This window comes from Pseudopodoces humilis, chromosome 1, assembly GCF_049639895.1.
Source record: "Pseudopodoces humilis isolate 2021_Gansu_Grassland_sample_001 chromosome 1, ASM4963989v1, whole genome shotgun sequence".
Classification (NCBI taxonomy): domain Eukaryota; kingdom Metazoa; phylum Chordata; class Aves; order Passeriformes; family Paridae; genus Pseudopodoces; species Pseudopodoces humilis.
In genome coordinates, this window is record NC_142200.1 from 113134082 (window position 1) to 113151121 (window position 17040).

The following is a 17040-nucleotide window of genomic DNA, read 5'->3' on the forward strand; positions in this document are numbered from 1 at the left end:
TTCACTCCCTCTGCCTTCATGCAGAGTATAGAATTAGAGTATAAAGTAGAATATCTTGAGTTGAAAGAGACCCACAAAGATCACTGAAGTCCAACTCCTGGCCCTGCACAGGATATCCCTAACAATCACACCACGTACCTGAGAGCATTGTCCAAATGCTTCTTGAACTCAGACAGGTTTGGTTCTGTGACCACTTCCCCAGGGAGCCTGTTCCAGTGCCCGCTCACCCTCTGGGTGAAGAATCACTTCCTAACATCCAACCTGAACCTCTCCTGACACAGCTTATTTCCACAGCAAATGGAATTTCATCTGGTCCCAGCTTTGAAAAACACTACCATGTTCTCTGACAGAATGGCACCAAGAAGAATCCCAATGAAAACCACAACTTTGAGCAGCTCTTGATATTTTGTCCTCTTAGAATCTGGGATTGATCTTAACCATGCTAGTTCCTCAACAGTATTAATAATTTTCATTCCCATTCCATTCCAATAACACAAGCTTAAAAAAAAATCCAATACTTGAACCTCTGCATTCCTACCATTCCAAGAACTAGCAACAGAGAATATAAATACACTGAAATCAAAAGGATTTTACCTACAGCAGAGGTCAGGGTTGGGGGATATTACGATTTTGGCTTTTTTTAAGCTCTATTTCTCATCACCCAAAGGTGTGTATCTGTATCCAGCAGACATACCTACCCCTTTTTGCAGATCTTAATCCTCCTCTCTTTTCGCACTGGTCAGCTGGTGCTTCCTCTTGTGCAATTGAATTTGGCAGGTGTAAGGGCACTTGTTTATGCTGTGCACAAGCTGGGGAATGCTATTTTGACAGCTGATAGTCCAGCAGCATCTATGGAGGTTTTTAAAAGCACATAGAAAGCTTCATTATTTACAAAGTTTTACAGCTGGGATGCACAAATCACCCATGGCCAATTTGTCAAAAGGATATTTGACTGCACTTTTAGGTATCCACCTTGTGTAGACTTTGCACAGAGAAAGGTATTTTGTCTCATCTTGCTATTTTGGGAACTTTAAAGTTCATGTTCTTTCATTACCCTTCTGTGCTTGATTTTCTTTTTCATTGGGTGGTTTGAGGAAGGGGGTGTAGATTGTTGGGGGTTTTGTTTTGTTTGGCCATTTCATATGCTTTGGTCACTGCAGTGGATGCAAGATGAAATCTGGGTTTTCCTCAGCTCTATTTGGCATCAGAAGACAGTCACAGAGAGGCCATGATCCTCTGAACATGTCAAGGATGTTGCGTATTATTTCAGCCTTTCTTTTTGTTTTTGCAAACCCACAGTTTTTCCAAGGTTCTAGCAGCACAGTATAATTTATATTACGTTTAAGGTGTCTTTCCCCTTGATCATTATCATTTCAGATGATGCTACTTCTTTCTCTTCTTCCTCCTTCCCAGTCAAATGGTATTTTATGTTGAGATATGTGCAGCTGCTCATGTTTTCACTTTCCCAACATCTCCATTTCTCTCACCTCCCTTAGCTTAGAGAAACATTAGGGCCTGATTTTTATCCAACACCCACAGCCTATATACAAATTTTCAGGATGCAAGGGCTGTTCAGCTGCTCTGAACCATCAGGCCCTACCTGCATATTTATGTTGGGCTCACTGATTGAGGAGCAGAACACCTGCACCAGGCTGGTGGTGTCAATTCTGATTCTTTTATTTCCAGTCTGAGATTATGTGATGGTTTTAATCAGTGTTTCTGGGAACCTCAGTAGTCATCGTGGAACTCTGTCCCTCATGAATCCAGAGAGAAACTCAAAAATACCATGCAGGTGTCAAGGCAGGTCAAAAATCTATTCCAAAATTCTTTGTTTGATGAAGTATTAATTTAAGCCGTTTCTTTGCATACGGAGGACACAACCCATGGTGCTTAAGACTCGCAGTAATGCAAAACTTCAAAGTGATTTTTCACTTTGTTCTCCATGCCAGTGGAAAGTATACAAGGTCTCTATTATAGAAACTGGGAAAATATTCATACTGAGTGGTGACTTAGTTTATTTAATGTTCACTTAAAATAAGCCCATAATACTTATGTAATCAAGTGTTCCATAAATACTCAGGCAAGCTAAGAATCTGACAAGAATGTTCACTGGCTTCTTCTGAAGGGTCTATTATTTCTCATTCACATAAATCCTCCCCAGAAGCCTGATACGCATCCAACCAGGAAACTGAAGCATGCTGTCTAATGCACAGAACCATCTGAAATGTTGAGTATGGTATATTCATAACAAATTAGGCATATATTTTGTACAAACACACAATATAAACCTAATACTATTCACATAAATTACTTGGAAATTAATTTTGGGCAGAGAAGATGTCAGGTTTGTAATATGTTTGCAGACAACTTGTAAACAGAAAGTTCATCAGATATTTAGTTGCTCAGTTCAGTTTTGTCTTAAAGAAAATATCATATTTTCTTCTCTGTAGGGCTCTTACTGGATACAAATAGGTCTCACAAGTTTGATCTAACAGCAAAATAAACCATGGGAGAATGAAGGACCTTCAGCAGTTACCTTAACAACATGATAATGGCACAAACACAGCAGTGATGTTTCTGGCATTTGTTATTTTGTGAGGTTTTCATCTTCCTTGAAATGAAGAACCCAGTGGGAAACAATAAGCAAAGGTTTCTTGTGGACAAACAATCACTGCTGCCAGTGGAGAGGAGCCTCACTGTGCCTCGCAGAGGTGTGCATCGGTCTCGCGCATTCCAGCCTTGTGATCTGTCTTGCCCTGGTCCTTCCATTCTTCCATTCTCTCAGCCTCTTCTCCTGGGGCTTCTGCTGCCAAAAAACAGCTTTTGGGAGTTGCCAGAGTAGTCATCCCTCATTACCTGGGGCTGCACTCAGGGAAGAGAAAAAAAGTGTTTTATTGCATCCTCCTTCTTCATTGGGAAGGCAGGAGGTAGGAGAGCTGGGAAGGGCTGCTCTCCTAGAGTGTTGCAAAGTTGTGCTGAGACCTGGCCCATGTCTAATGTTTGCTTACATCTGTTGTGCTGGGGCTAGGAACATCTTCAGCCAAATATTTCAAATGTAAATGTTTAGACTATGGACCATAAACCATATTATATGGAAATGTTTGTTCTCTAGATTTATTTATTTTTGCTGCTGCTAATTAAAATGCGAAGAATATGATGTTTTAGAGGGATGGGGGGGGTTTATCCTGTTTTGTAGTACAGAAGGCCATTTTTCTCTAATTCTCTGTTTGATCTGTAGATAATGGATTGTATGTGTGACTGTATATGTTCTGGCTCAGTTGTGTGTTCCGAACCACATCTGGTTTAAATCATAATTCTTGTAAAAAAAAAAAATTAAAAAAATTAATTTTTTTATTCTCTGAGCTTATGTTATATAAACTTCAACCTATGGCTTTATACATCCAGGAACTCAATTTATTTCCTCCCTGTGTCTCATGTGAGGAACAGACCTGCAGAAATAAATGCAGATTGAGTGGGAGGTAAATGCAATCATTCAACAACCATCCCACCACGATGGAAGAGAAGCTACATATTGGCAAAATATAACATCTTTCTTTCTTCCTATTTTTCTAAGTCAAACAGACACTATTCCCCACTCACAAATAGTGAGACTGACTCTCTGACTTCTCTTGGGGTGGGAACTGCTTCATTGATCATGATGCTCCTGATTATCTCCATCCTAGCTGTGCTGGGAGGACTCCAGAGACAGGCAGGGCAGAAGTGCAAACTCCTCATCCTGCCTCAGTAATATTATACTTTTTGTACTACTATGTGTAAAGAATAAATTTTAAAAAAAGAAATTAGTAAACAAATTACATTCCTGTGGAAGAAGCAATTATTTTTTCAGTTGATTTAAGCTAAGATGGGACTTCATTGTGAACACTGCCATTCCTATTTCAGTTGCTGTTTCTTTTTGTATTGATTTTTTGTAGACTTTTTGATTATTAGCAATTAGTGACACTTGCCTGGCAGCAATGAACATTAAAACAGGTATTTTTTAAAATAAGGTGGGTGGGTACAAATTGTAAAAATCATCCATGAAGAACCCAGGCCAGGTTTTAATGGAGTATAGAAAGACTTCTGAAAATCTGTATAAATCAACTGAGTTTGATCACAGCAGTAAATGTTATTTATTTTTCTGTCCCCCAATATGAAATTCATGAGCAGCCAAGGGCCTCATGGGAAGAAACACTCTCCTCCAAGGAGTGTTCTACCAGGTCATGTCATTTGCCTGAGCGACATCTCCAGGCAAAGCCTTTCCTGCAAATTGGCTCCGTGTTACACTGGGCTGGATATCAAGCTCTGAGATTTTCAAAACAGGGAAAGTAACCTGGATATGGCTGTAGAAACATTTCTAGGTACAGAAAACCTGATAAATCCTACAGGGAGAAAATCCCATGGAATCCCAGTGATAAGTGAGCTGGATTGAGACCAGGATTTAGATGTCTACATGTGACCAGACACCAGTTCAGACCTCTTAATCTGTTTACCAGATCAGAACCCTGATCCACCTCCCTCAGCTCCTACCTCTTGAGAGGGACTAAAATTGAGTAACCAACTCCATGGAATACAAGAATAAATTTGCTTAATGTGCTTTAGAAAGCCACAAATGCATTTACCACTGCACAGGAGATTTAGATAAAATATCCCTTGAAGGTATTTTTGAGAATGGATGTTAATACTCCAGCACATTTTAGACTTGTGGTCACTTAAGTTATACAGAAAAGTTTGTTTATGCAGAAGGAAGAGGCTTGTGAAGGAAATGGAGTATCTAACTGTGATGATAGCTAGAGGAAGGAGCCTGCAGCACAGCTGATTGTCACCGTGCAGTGCAATACTCTGCTACCTGATTAGATGGGCAAGGTAGCCATCAGCAGCCTTTTGCTGCACTGTGCCACTGATTGCAAATGGAACAACTCAAAACCTCAAACTGCTCCAACTTGCCACTGATTATCTGTTATCTGCTGTTAAGAGGGGGTTGATTGTTATCACGTACGCTGAAAGAGGCACATAAACAGTAGGTTGACCTGCATATGGTGTTTTTTCTGCTGCATCACAGAATATCCTGAGTTTGAAAGGACTCACCAGGATCATTGAAGTCCAGCTCCTGGGCCTGCACAGGACAACCCCAAGAGTCACACCATGTGCCTGAAAACGTTGTCCAAACACTTCTTGAATTCTGTCAGGCTTGGTGCTGTGACCACTTCCCTGGGAGCCTGTTCCAATGCCCAAATATCCTCTGGGTGAAAAAACTTCCTCTAATAACCAGCCTAAACCTCTCCTTACACAGTGCTATGCCATTCCTTCAGGGTCTGTCACTGGTCATGAGAGAGATCAGTGCCTGCTCCTCTTCTTACCATCATGAGGAAGCTATAGACTGTGATGACTCCCTTCAGTCTCACTTTTCTCCAGGCTGAACATATCAAGTGACCCCAGCTGTTCCTCATAAGGCTTCTTCTTTAGATCCTTCACCACCTTCATAGATCTCTTTTGGATACCCTCTAGTAGCTTAATATCTTTTTTGTATTATAGCTCCCAGAACTGCCCCCAGCACTTGAGGTGAGGCTGCTCCAGAGCAGAGCAGAGCAGAGCGGGACAATCCCCTCCATTGCCCAGCTGGTGCTGCTGTACCTGATGCCCCCCAGGACAGGATTGGCCCTCCTGGCTGCCAGGGCACTGCTGGCTCATGTTCATCCTTTTGTCAACCAGGACCCTCAGGTCCCTTTCTGCAGCTTTACTCTCCAGCCTCTCATTCTCCAGTCTGTACATACACCCAGGGTTGACCTGTTCCAGGTGCAGAATTCTCCACTTGCCTTTGTTGAACTTCATACTGTTCATGTTCACGATTGCCCAGCCCTCTAATTTGCCAAGGCCTTTTTCTGGCTTTGAGGGAGTCAACAGCTCCTGCCAATTTAGTACTGTCAAACTTGCTTAGAATCCCTTCCAGCCCTGCTTCCAAGTCATCTATGAAGATGTAGAGGAACAAAGGGTTGAGGATGGAGCCCTGTGGAGCACCGCTAGTGACAGGTTACCAGTCTGATGTCACCCCACTGACTACAATCCCACCTGTGAGCCAGTTTCTCACCTGAGATTTATCTGTAGCACACTTGTTCATTCTGCCTCACCAGGAGTCCTGTGAAGCATCAGGAGAAACACATGACCCTTCTGCCAGGGAAACTTCACTTGCCAGGTGAGGAACCTTTCCTTGGCATCTTACTGGAAGATAGAGGTGAGCTCAGGAGATCCATAGGACAGGAGAGCACAACAGGGCACAGGAGAAGGCATCAGCAACTCTTGGAGCTTGCAGAGAATGTTCCATGACAGGCTCCAGGGTAGCTTGAATGCTTGGCTGCCTTTTGACAGCTTGGGGACATGCCTGAGTATGCAGGGAAAGACCCACAGGATTCATAGAATACAGATGAACTGAACTTGTTATGCCTTTTGGTGGCTTGCAGGCTGAAGCAGTCCTGCTGAAAGCATTTGTTTTTATCCTTTATCTCTAGTCAGGGGGCTTTGAGAAATGCTCAGAGCAAAGTGCATCCAATTCTCTTCCCAATTCCTCACCCTAGCCCTAGAGCTTCTGCACCATGTTGCTGCCCTGGAGACCATTAAACTCTCATAGCTCAAAGATTTATTTCCTGAATCTCACATCATCTCATCTCTCTTTATATCTCTGTCTTAGAGATTTCTCTCTCTCTCTTAGAGATTTCAGCTATAGACAGTTGCAGCTGAGCTGTACTGCTCCACAAGTTGCCATTTGTCTACAAAGCTGCGAAACCATCCAAATGCTCACTCCTACCTTTGAGCAGAGCCACAAGACCTTGAGACTTGAGCCATTCCTAGGGCCACAAGAAGTATAACATTTTGAGGTAATGTGAAACTCAGCTGACAAATCAAACAGCTTGTAATTGTCTGCCCATACCCATCAGCAAAGTTACATTGGTATTGTCTTTATTTTGGATGAAATCTTTCATATTATTTAAAAACTAGCAAATAAAAACTAGTAACTTACAGTGTCAAGGGGACAGGCTCAAATGCTTTACAAGCAAGGTCCAGAAGCCCAGCAGAATACCCTGTCAGATCTAGGCTGGCAAGGTCAGTCCAGAAACTACTGTTCTGTGTTTGACTTCAGCTTTGGAATGAGGGAGACAGCTGTAAAACTAGGGTGGGAGGTAGTTATAACTTCAGTGCATTGCCTGGAAAAAAAGGCTGGGAACCTTGTTTGAAGCCAGCTGTGCTCCCCCTGCAAGCACCACCACTAGCTGTGCAAGAGTTACTGTGGGCCAGCTGTAAAGCTCCTCCACATCAGCTGCCTAATCCCCAAGGGCACAGAAAATAGTTACTCAGCATACACATATCTTCCACTGTCAGCCAGGAGAGGGAGTTCAGAGAAAGAGGGAAAAGAAAAATCCCAAAAAAACCACAGCTTTCAAAACTGTGTCTACAGCAAGAAATCCAAGGCAGCTCTCCTGAAAGGATTCCCAGCAGGGAGCATGGAAGGGGAGAAGCAGTGAGTGCAATAAAGCAGCAAAGTCAGACCCCAGTGCTGCAGCCATGGTAAATGCCAAAGGACAGCAGCTCTGGAGCACCTGCATGGGAAAGGCACATTCTGTGGTGCTGCTCTTCAATGTTTGACAAAATGTTGGGAAGAAATAGAAAGAAATAATTTTTCTTTTTTTGAAAAAAGAAAAAGACACAGTGTGGCCTTAGAAAACACGTGTGGTAGAAACTGGTGGCAGGCAGTCTTTCATTTTAGAAAGATAGAAGAAAAGAAATGTGTGTGAGTTTCTGCTAGTGTTCATAAATAAAACACACCATATGTAGATGCATAGCCTGTAAATACTAGATCAGAACATATTGTGAAGTGAGCCAAATTCTTTGTTTCTGTCAAAAATTTATACTCAACCAACTCAACAAAATGGAGCATCAACCTTGCTTATGTGGACCCCTGCAGAATTTGCAGTGGAGCTGACGCCCCAGAAAATTGGTTTGCCCTCCTTCTATACTTTCCATCACTTCCACAGAAGCAATTTTTGAACCTACAAGGCTCAGTAGACCATAAATTAAAAAACACTGCCCCAGAAAACCTGATCACAATCTAAAGCCTGCTGTGCCAAGCGTTTCCAAACACCAGAGGTCATACCCCACCTCAAAAGGCTTTGCAATAAATAAATGAGATGGAGGGTGAGTAGACACATGAAGCAGGAAGAGCTGAGATGAAACTCCACTTGCCTGAGGTCATATGGGTCACTAGCAGAGTTTCTGTTTGCTTTGATGGTGTGCAACTTCCCTTGGAGTTATAAAAGCCCATTTCTGTCCTGGGGCAGCAGCTGAACTGAGGTAAAGTGGGTGAGATTCACCAGGCAGAGGCAGCACTGTGGATTTCAGGAGATTTCCATCTCTCTCTGCCCAACCCTTCCAGGTTCAACACACGCATGCCAGGCACTGACCACACCTGCCACATCAATTTAAAAGAAGTTTTGTGTCTTCTGGCGTCTCCTGTTTTCACATCAGCGGCCCTTGAGGAACAACATCAGACAATGCAGCTTCCCATGAGCACTATCAGAGCATTGCACTGTTGTAAGACGTACCCATGCCGAAAGGAGAGACACGGAGACAGAAAATGAATTTTCTGCTGCTGCCAGATCTAATAGAGATCCTAATAGAGAAAGGCACTCCAAATACCTAGGACTAGCTGGACATGCTGTCTTTTCTCCAGCTCAACAACTCTATAGGAGACAGCAATGCAATTTAGTAGAAACTGAAGTAGATTATGCCATGTCCTGCAGAGATGTCTTTGCATCTCTTAAAGCCATATTTCTGGCTTTAAAATGTTTTCTTTAGTTTCCTCAGAATTATGTGTACGTGCAAGCTATGGAAATATTTATAGAAGTATTTCCGTATGTACTTAAAAGGCCAAATCATATGCAAATTATATAAAGATGTCACCTGTGTAATGTCATTTTGGACTATCCCAATGTGAGAAATTCACACAGAATCATCAGCTGTGGCAGACCCATGCAGAGGTGAGCTTGCATCTCAGAGCAGGGATCCAGCAGAGTTGTATGAAGAGTTAGCTCAAGCAGCAGCAAATAGTACCTGGTAGTAGGCTGCATTCAGGGATGCAGTGATATTACTCTGGAAATCACTTGAATATCACTTGAAACAAACTGAACAAGAGAAGTAAAATTTAGAAAGGTTCCTGAAACAGCAGACAGAAGAAACAATTAAAGACAGAAAATATTTTCCCATTTCCAGTGAGAGGGAGTCAGTTGCCAGAGCAAAGCCAGGGTACCATCCTGAGAGTGACGTCCACACAGCCACCCTGGGATGAAAGAGGGAGAGTCACTGCCTTTACCCTTCGTCCTCTGTATTTCTCTGACTGCTGAGGACAGTCAGTAAGTGAAGCAGGCAGTGATCCCAGAGCAAGAATTTATTGTGGCCTCTGTCCAGCCTTTTCTGGTTTTGATTTACAGTCAGAGCCCTTTTTGGATTCTGCATCTCAGTATAGCTCACTCACACACTTGATAATATATTCAGTCATCGAGCAGTTACCTGAGACAGCTCCGTTCCAGTGGAAATTAAGCTAAAATGTAACTGTGTTACATGATATATTGACTCAGAGGGATGCAAAGTACAACTTTTTTACTTTTATTTGATGTGCTTGTGTTGGGGGGAGTTTTTTTCAATGAGAGTATGAAAAACTGGATCATGCTCTTTCAAGGTACTCACAGAAAAAATCAAATATTTTACTTGTAGTACAAAACATACGGATGCTTTTGTGCATTTTTAAGCTTGTGGCATTCAACTAATGGAACAATTTTGTTAAAACTTAATGCCAGAAATAATTTTCCAGCTTATTGTTTTAGGAACACAGAGATTTATACTTACTGATGACCATGAAATTTAGCAGAGTTTTAGCAGTTACTTTTAAAATTAAGCAGACTGCTAAAAATTGCCAGTTTTCTCTATATTTATAAACATACTATTTCCCAGTCTGTTTTCTGGTACTTTTCTTTGAATAGAATGTTAGAAATTGTGCTTAATTTTATAAAACTAGATTCTTTGTGAAAGATGTGGTATTAGAGAGACCTTCCTTTTTTCTGTAAACATTAAAGGGTACATCTGACCAGAAATAAACTGTGGAATTACATACAAAATATCACAAAAGTATGACTTGAATGTATATTAGTTGACAAAGAAGCTATTTACCATAAAATATCCATGGACATAAATATATTTTGCTGTAGGAACCCTACCAGAGAGTCCACAAGAGAGTAGGAGCAGCTGAAAGAACCTTACTGGTTGGCATCTTGGTTATTTTTACAGTTCACAGTAATTTTTTTTACAATCCACTAATAACTCAAATATAATAAAAATTGCTATAAATATGATATTAGCTGATGAAGAGGAAAACCTGCAGCAGAAATATGTCAAATATTTTACAAATGAATGTCAAAGAAAATTAGAACATTGCTCACAAGTTGTTATATTAATAAGCCACGAACATTTTGGCACAAGAAAGCGGTAACATGGGCTTTGCAGATAATACTGTAAACTTTTTCAGTTCTTTTAGGACAATGCATGAGAATAAACCTGTTTGTTTTGTGGGCTGGATGGTCTCTGATTCTGTACTTCCTGCACTCAGAGAGCAAAAGCAGCAGAGCTGAATAGCTGCACACAGCACACCCATGGGAGACATCAAATAAAACCAACTCAAACCAGTGTGTTGCAGATCTATAAAAGCACAGTCATAAACAAGTTTTCTTCTGTTAAAACTGAAGATGTTGACCATTGTTTCTGGAATTAGCTGTGATAGTCAGTGTATTTGAGCAAAATTAAGAGCAGGTTAATACATTCATGTTACCAAACTCGTTAAATAACAAGTACCCTGGTAACTAAGCCAAATAAAGTTAACTGCTCATAGGAATAGATCACTCACTTTTTTTTTTTTTTTTATGTTGCTATCTATATTATTAACTCTCACATATTAAGATAAATAGATTGTAAGCCTAACTATATAGAGAGATCTGTTAAAGCTTATTTTCACATATTTAAATTTTTTCCACAGTGGAATTAGTAATCTGATTTAGTTGAATCTGCTACCCTGGTAACACACAGAAAAATGGTGAAGTTTCTGCCTTTGCCTTCTTAAAATAAAAAAATATGTATTCTCACTTAAGTGGGAGATAAAAATACTATTTATGTAAATGTTCAGTCATTGTTCAGATACAATACTGCAAAAGTTTGTACCCCATACTTTACACAGTTTTAATTTCAAGTATTGAATATTAAATACTTACAGTGAATGGTTATTAGAATTTGATAAAAACAACTTCAACAAAAATAATTCAAACATCTTTTTTATTTTTTTCCCCCCTAAATCTGTGTTTAAAGTCAAAATGAAGAATTTTGCATAGTCCTCTTGCACAGACATCTGTGCAAACCTGTTAAAGATTGTCCTCCTGCCTGGATTTTACAGAATGATTTCATATGGCTATGATCAATGTGTATTAAACAGTGAGAAGATATCTCTTAGAGCTCTAACCATATTTATTGTGGATATCTCTTGTCTCTTATCCTGTATTTGGATTTGGTATAATTTGAGGGAGGTTTTAACTTATGGCTACCCAAATCCACTCCACCACAGATTCTGTGTTTATAAGTTATTGATTATGTTTTGATTTTCCTTTTGACATTTGGACTCTATCCATCCCAGGCATGTGTGAGGTATGATTATTAGTGCTGCATATTTTCCAATATTTCACCAAAAAAAATTATAAAATATTCGTTGTTGTTCCAAAATCCCTCACATTTCAATGCTTCTTTATAAGGGACTGATGGTTTTCAATAATCCCTCACAGCCCATCCTTCATTTAAAAAATACAGAAGTTTTGTAATAAGTAACAAGGATAGCCTCTTGATACATGGAAGAAAAGAATTTCTAGGACTTTCCTAATAAAATGAGAACTGCTAATATAAACATTATCACTGGGTAAATTTTATTTCAGCGATCTGTGGGCCAGATAAACTTCAAAGATCAATGTCAGTGACAGAGAGAGGCTGAAGACTGCCTGAGAATGGACACTACTCAAGTCACTAACAGGTCTGCTTGCGAGGACGTGTCGTGATTCAGCAAACAACAAATTTGGTTTCAAAGCTGCCTGTGCAAGATGAGGAATGCACCTCACATGAGGCAAAGCACGAATCCATCTAAGGACACATCCTCCAAGTGCAAATGCATTCAAAGACTATCAAAGGTTAAGCCTTTTTTATGGGGTGCTCTATGGCTGAGAGTGCCTCCAGCAAGCCAGAAGGAGGCAGATATAAAATCCTCAAAGTCAGCACTGACTGCCATGTGTCCTGCCTAAGTCAAAAGAAATGCAGACTTGTGCCCACAATCAAGTGAAATTCATCCTGCTGCATCCCAGCTGCCAGAGCTGGTACTAATCATCATGGAACACTGGTTCCAGAAGAGCAGCCCTCTGTAGGGTATGTTAACAAAGCAAACACAGCACAAACAAAGCACCAGGTCCCAAAATTTGCTTCTCCTATGAAAAACGTGGAGCTACAGACAGATCCCACTATTACAAGCGTGACACTTCTTTCCATTAAGAGAATTTTCTACATAATTTTAAGGAAATGTAATTAATTAAATTCCTAATTTAAATTAAGTAATTATTGGGGCAGCTCATTTGTTAGTATTTCTAGAATTAATGTATTCCTGTGGTAATTTTAGGAAAAAAATTTATGGTAAGTTATTAAGAGGAATTGCATAATCAGAAAATTGTTTAAGTGTTGCTTTGTAACACAGTATTTCTGGCATCAGTATCACAATGAAAGGAAGACTGAGAATTCCTGTATGGTTTGGCTATTATACAAAAAAGTAATTTATTCTCTTTTATAGACAACAACATTCCTGGCTTCAGCCAACAGACAAAGCAATTGAAGTATACTACTGAAAATTTACTGCAACAGTTGATTTGGCTATTACTGCAATTCTTGCCTAAAAAAACACAAAAAGCAAACCCAACCTGTTTTATGATAATTCAGAAGCAGAAAAAACAAAAACAAATAACAAACCAACAAAATGACACAAAACATACAAAAAACCTACACACAAACAAACAAACCAACCCTCCACAGCAATGCAGGTCAGCTCTTCCTTTCAGCTAAAATGAAACTACAAGTCAGGAAAGCAATGCTTTATGGAATGCGGGTGACATACGAGCCTGATTATCAGATCTTTCCATTAGGGAATAGAGCAGCATCTTCTAGAGGTACAGAATCCATATTCTAAATTGATTTGTGAACATGCCTTATTCTCTTCCACTATTTACTTCAGTAGATGGGAATATTATTACCAGGTCTATGTGATTTTCTCAGCAGATTTGCAAATTTGAGCACAATATCAAAATACAGAATACTGTACATCATATTTAACAATTCTCAGAGCTACAGAGGACAACAAGAAATGAGCAATTATGAATAAAAGTTACACCTCTTATTTTACATCTGAGAACATAAGAAGCTCTGAGTATCTGAAGATTCTATTTCATAACCAATTTATACAGCATTTCAAGGATGGTTTCTTGATTTCACCTTACATTATGCTTTTTTTTTCCAGCATACATTTTTGTAAACCCATTTCACTTTCAATAATCTCTAAGGATTCCCTGGGGGACTCCATGAAAGAAAATCCAAGCTCTTTGAAGTCCCTGGCTGATAGAAGTCCAGCCACTTCAGAACTGGGAGATGACCTGCTGTTTCATATACAAAGTAAGATCAGTTCTCCAAAAACTTTTATTTCAAGGTACCTTGATGAGTCATGCTGGAATCCAAGTATAAATTTCTGTGTAACAGGAGGGAAAATTCACAGGCATCAAACAGATGCTTTGGCATTTGCTGTAAACTGTGCAAAACTGCACTATTCCAGAATGCATCTTAATTTCAACACATTTTTCACTATCAATAACACTCTCCCTTCCCACTTATCAGTGCCTAGAACACTCAAGTCAAATTTTGAGTGGTCTCTCTTGCTTTCACAGGAAACAAGCAGGTTTTATATACTCATGGGTAAGGGCAAAAGGCTCATCAAAGCCTGCATTAGATGTTTCATCACTATTACTTCTCAAGCTGGGAGAAAAAGGAAGTTACAAAAAGACACAGCAGAACTCCACCATAAGAACAATAGTCCCTCTCAACAGGGAGGAAGCTTCCTAACAATAAACATTAAAGATTGTTCCAAAGTTGTGGCAAAGACAGACACAAAGAATATTGTTGTAAAGATAAATTATGTATTTCAAACTCTACTTCTTACTTTCTTGTGACCAAAAAATGCAAATATGGGTTCAGGAAGTAAATGTATTTAATTGTGGTAGGCAAAGTGCAACATCCATGTCTGTGGAAAAAAGAATACCAGACAAACCATTCTTGATTGCTGCCTTCTGTGCAAGGGATAAACGTGACTTCTAATCATCACTGATGGGGAAGGGTTTGGTACTGAGAGATCTGAGCTGCCTAACTGATGAGATATCAGATGAAATGAAGCATTTCCTGCTCAGGAGACCAACCTATGCACCAAGGAATACTCAGGCTATATAAAGTGCACAAAGATTTGAAACACAACAGGAGCTCTGCTCAGCACTGTGATTACTCGATAGTGCTCAGCAGAGCATGGAAACTTGCTCAGAAGCCTTTTTCCTTGGCAGTAGAGATCCAGCTAAATACAGAACTGCTTAAACTGCCAGTCACTACCTTGATGTTGGCTTCTACATAAGCAATGAGGTGGTTCCTTGCTCAGAGGTTTTTGTTATTTACAGTTGTTTGATCACTTCCTTAGGATCCTGGTCACAGAGAGAACCCATGATACAATCCCTTTCTCAGAGAGCTCACAGTCCCGATGGATTTTGGCATCTTTACTTTGATGTATGGAAACTCCTTGGACCGATCCTGTAAAAAGATGTTTATATTGCCACAGCAGAGATTGTAAGCAAGATATAAGGTGAAAAAAAGTTCTCTAGGAATCAACTGTTGAATTTCTATTTCATTCCTTTCTCTCTTCATACAATTAAAACACAGATGTACTGACTTGTCCAGAGACCACCTCCTTCAGCACCAAAAAAAAGCCTTTGAGGAAGCTCAAACCATCCAGAGAAACCAAGAACTAGCAGTTCTGCTGTATGTCCTTGTGGGCTACTTGCCTGAATCTGAGTGCTGCTGCTGCACTCTCTGCAGTGACTATAACACTGTTCTCTGCAGATGATGGAAAACGAGTCTAAAATTGTAGTTGAAGATAAATTCCCCAGGGGTCCAAGTTTGTTCAGATCTGTCTAATGCATTTTTCACTTAAGCAGTTTAATATGCAAATAAAAGCAGGGTGCTATTTAAGCACAAATTACTTTGGATTCCTTAAAGCAGATGTGCCATGCCAACATGAAAGTTTGAAATAGAAACTGAATAACTCTGCTAAGTAGGATCCAAGGGGGGATCCAGCAACAAAGAAGCACAGACTTGCTTTTTAGTTCAACACTGCAAAGGGAACTTTTTGATCCACTGACAGCCAGACCCAGCAGGACTCGGGGCCAGTTACAAAAAAAGTACAATACTTCCTGGAAACTCACTTTTATATTCTTCATATGCTGGAGACAGCATGGGCAAGCCTGTCTGCATAATTTACAGCAGCTGTCCTGTTCAGTCACAGCCTCACAGGACCAGAACAGCAGCTGGAAATTGATGTTCAGGAAGACTGTAGCAGCACAGGGAGCAAAAGGAACTGGCTGTTCAGATTACTTTTATGAAGACTGAGCACTGAAGTTTTATTTCCTTGTAAACAGGAAACAAAACAAAAATAGAAAGATGATATCTGAGGTAAACAGTTTCTGGAAACACATGTTAAAAATGCTGGGCTGTGTGATAGAGTATTGTATTGGGAACCATGCAACAGGGCACTGCAAGACATCAGATTGTCACAGCCATGGCTGTCAGAAACAGCACAATAGGATCCAAACAATACAGGAAGTAGGAATGTGAGTGGTTTTCAGCTGGAAGAGGTTGGCCAAAATGCAGTAAGGGTAAAAAAGCAGCAAACAGTGACCTCAGCAAGCCAGAGATGACAATAACTTTGCTTAGAGAATATTTCCAAGGCATACAGTGAAAATCTGGCATTAAAGACAGAGGATCTGTGGAGCAGCTCCTTCAGGCCCAGCCTACAAAGGGACACCAATACTTCAGCCCCTCTATAAAATCTACATTTCTGCACCCCAGGTACCTCTCAGTGGCTAAGGATTGCTCACTTCTGAATAAGTAATTCCTGAGCTTCTTCAGTCAGCTGCTGCCAGTGGCTCCCAGACCAAAGAGCTTGCAGGTGGCAAGCACAGCTGGGCTTGTCATGTTAATGTGATTGGTTTTGCATCTCTTTCTGGATGGAGCCACTTGATCTCCCCAATTCTGGGTGACTTGAGCAGCAGCTCCCTAATCACTGCTGACATTGCTCAAAGGCACCCGTTTTGTATTTGAGCCACAGCGCACTCTGTTGAGTGATAAAAACAAAGATTTTGCCTGTGCCAAGAGCAAGAGCTCTGACAGTAGCATTTATATTTCCCCTCAGCCACTGGAGGCTCCCCCCTGAGCAGGAATCACCCTTTCAGCACTGGTGCCTCTATCTGAGCAACTAAAACACATCTCCAGATCTTCAAGCACGCCACGCTGGAGACACTGGTCCAAGGTCTTCCATGGACATCTAGATAACAGGGGCTTTGAGAGAGTTTTACATTATAACCAATTAAGTTAATATTGCCTGCTAAATGCCCTTACACCCTAGCTAATGAGTGTTCGCATTGCAAGGCTTAATTCAGTTTTCACTCTACTTTTTGAGTTCTGCCTGAATGCCTCTATTAAATTATTGCTCTGCTAGTTCAATAGCAAGCAGCAAAAGTAAGGTAGTGTAAAGTTTTAAGTCAAATTTCAAAGAGAGGGCAAGAACTGTTCTTCTGTAAATCCACATAATAAATTCTAGTGGAAGCACAGCATATTAGTACT

At 40.4% G+C, this 17040-nt stretch overlaps 1 long non-coding RNA gene across 1 annotated transcript in view; it reads right to left on the reverse strand.

The window, feature by feature from the left end:
- Nucleotides 1–1998: 1998 nt before the first annotated feature.
- Nucleotides 1999–17040, reverse strand: part of LOC148185199 (uncharacterized) — a 52378-nt gene continuing 37336 nt past the window's right edge. The window contains exon 2 of the long non-coding RNA XR_015773602.1: nt 1999–2862. This is a non-coding gene — a long non-coding RNA (uncharacterized LOC148185199). The remainder of the gene's footprint in view (nt 2863–17040) is intronic.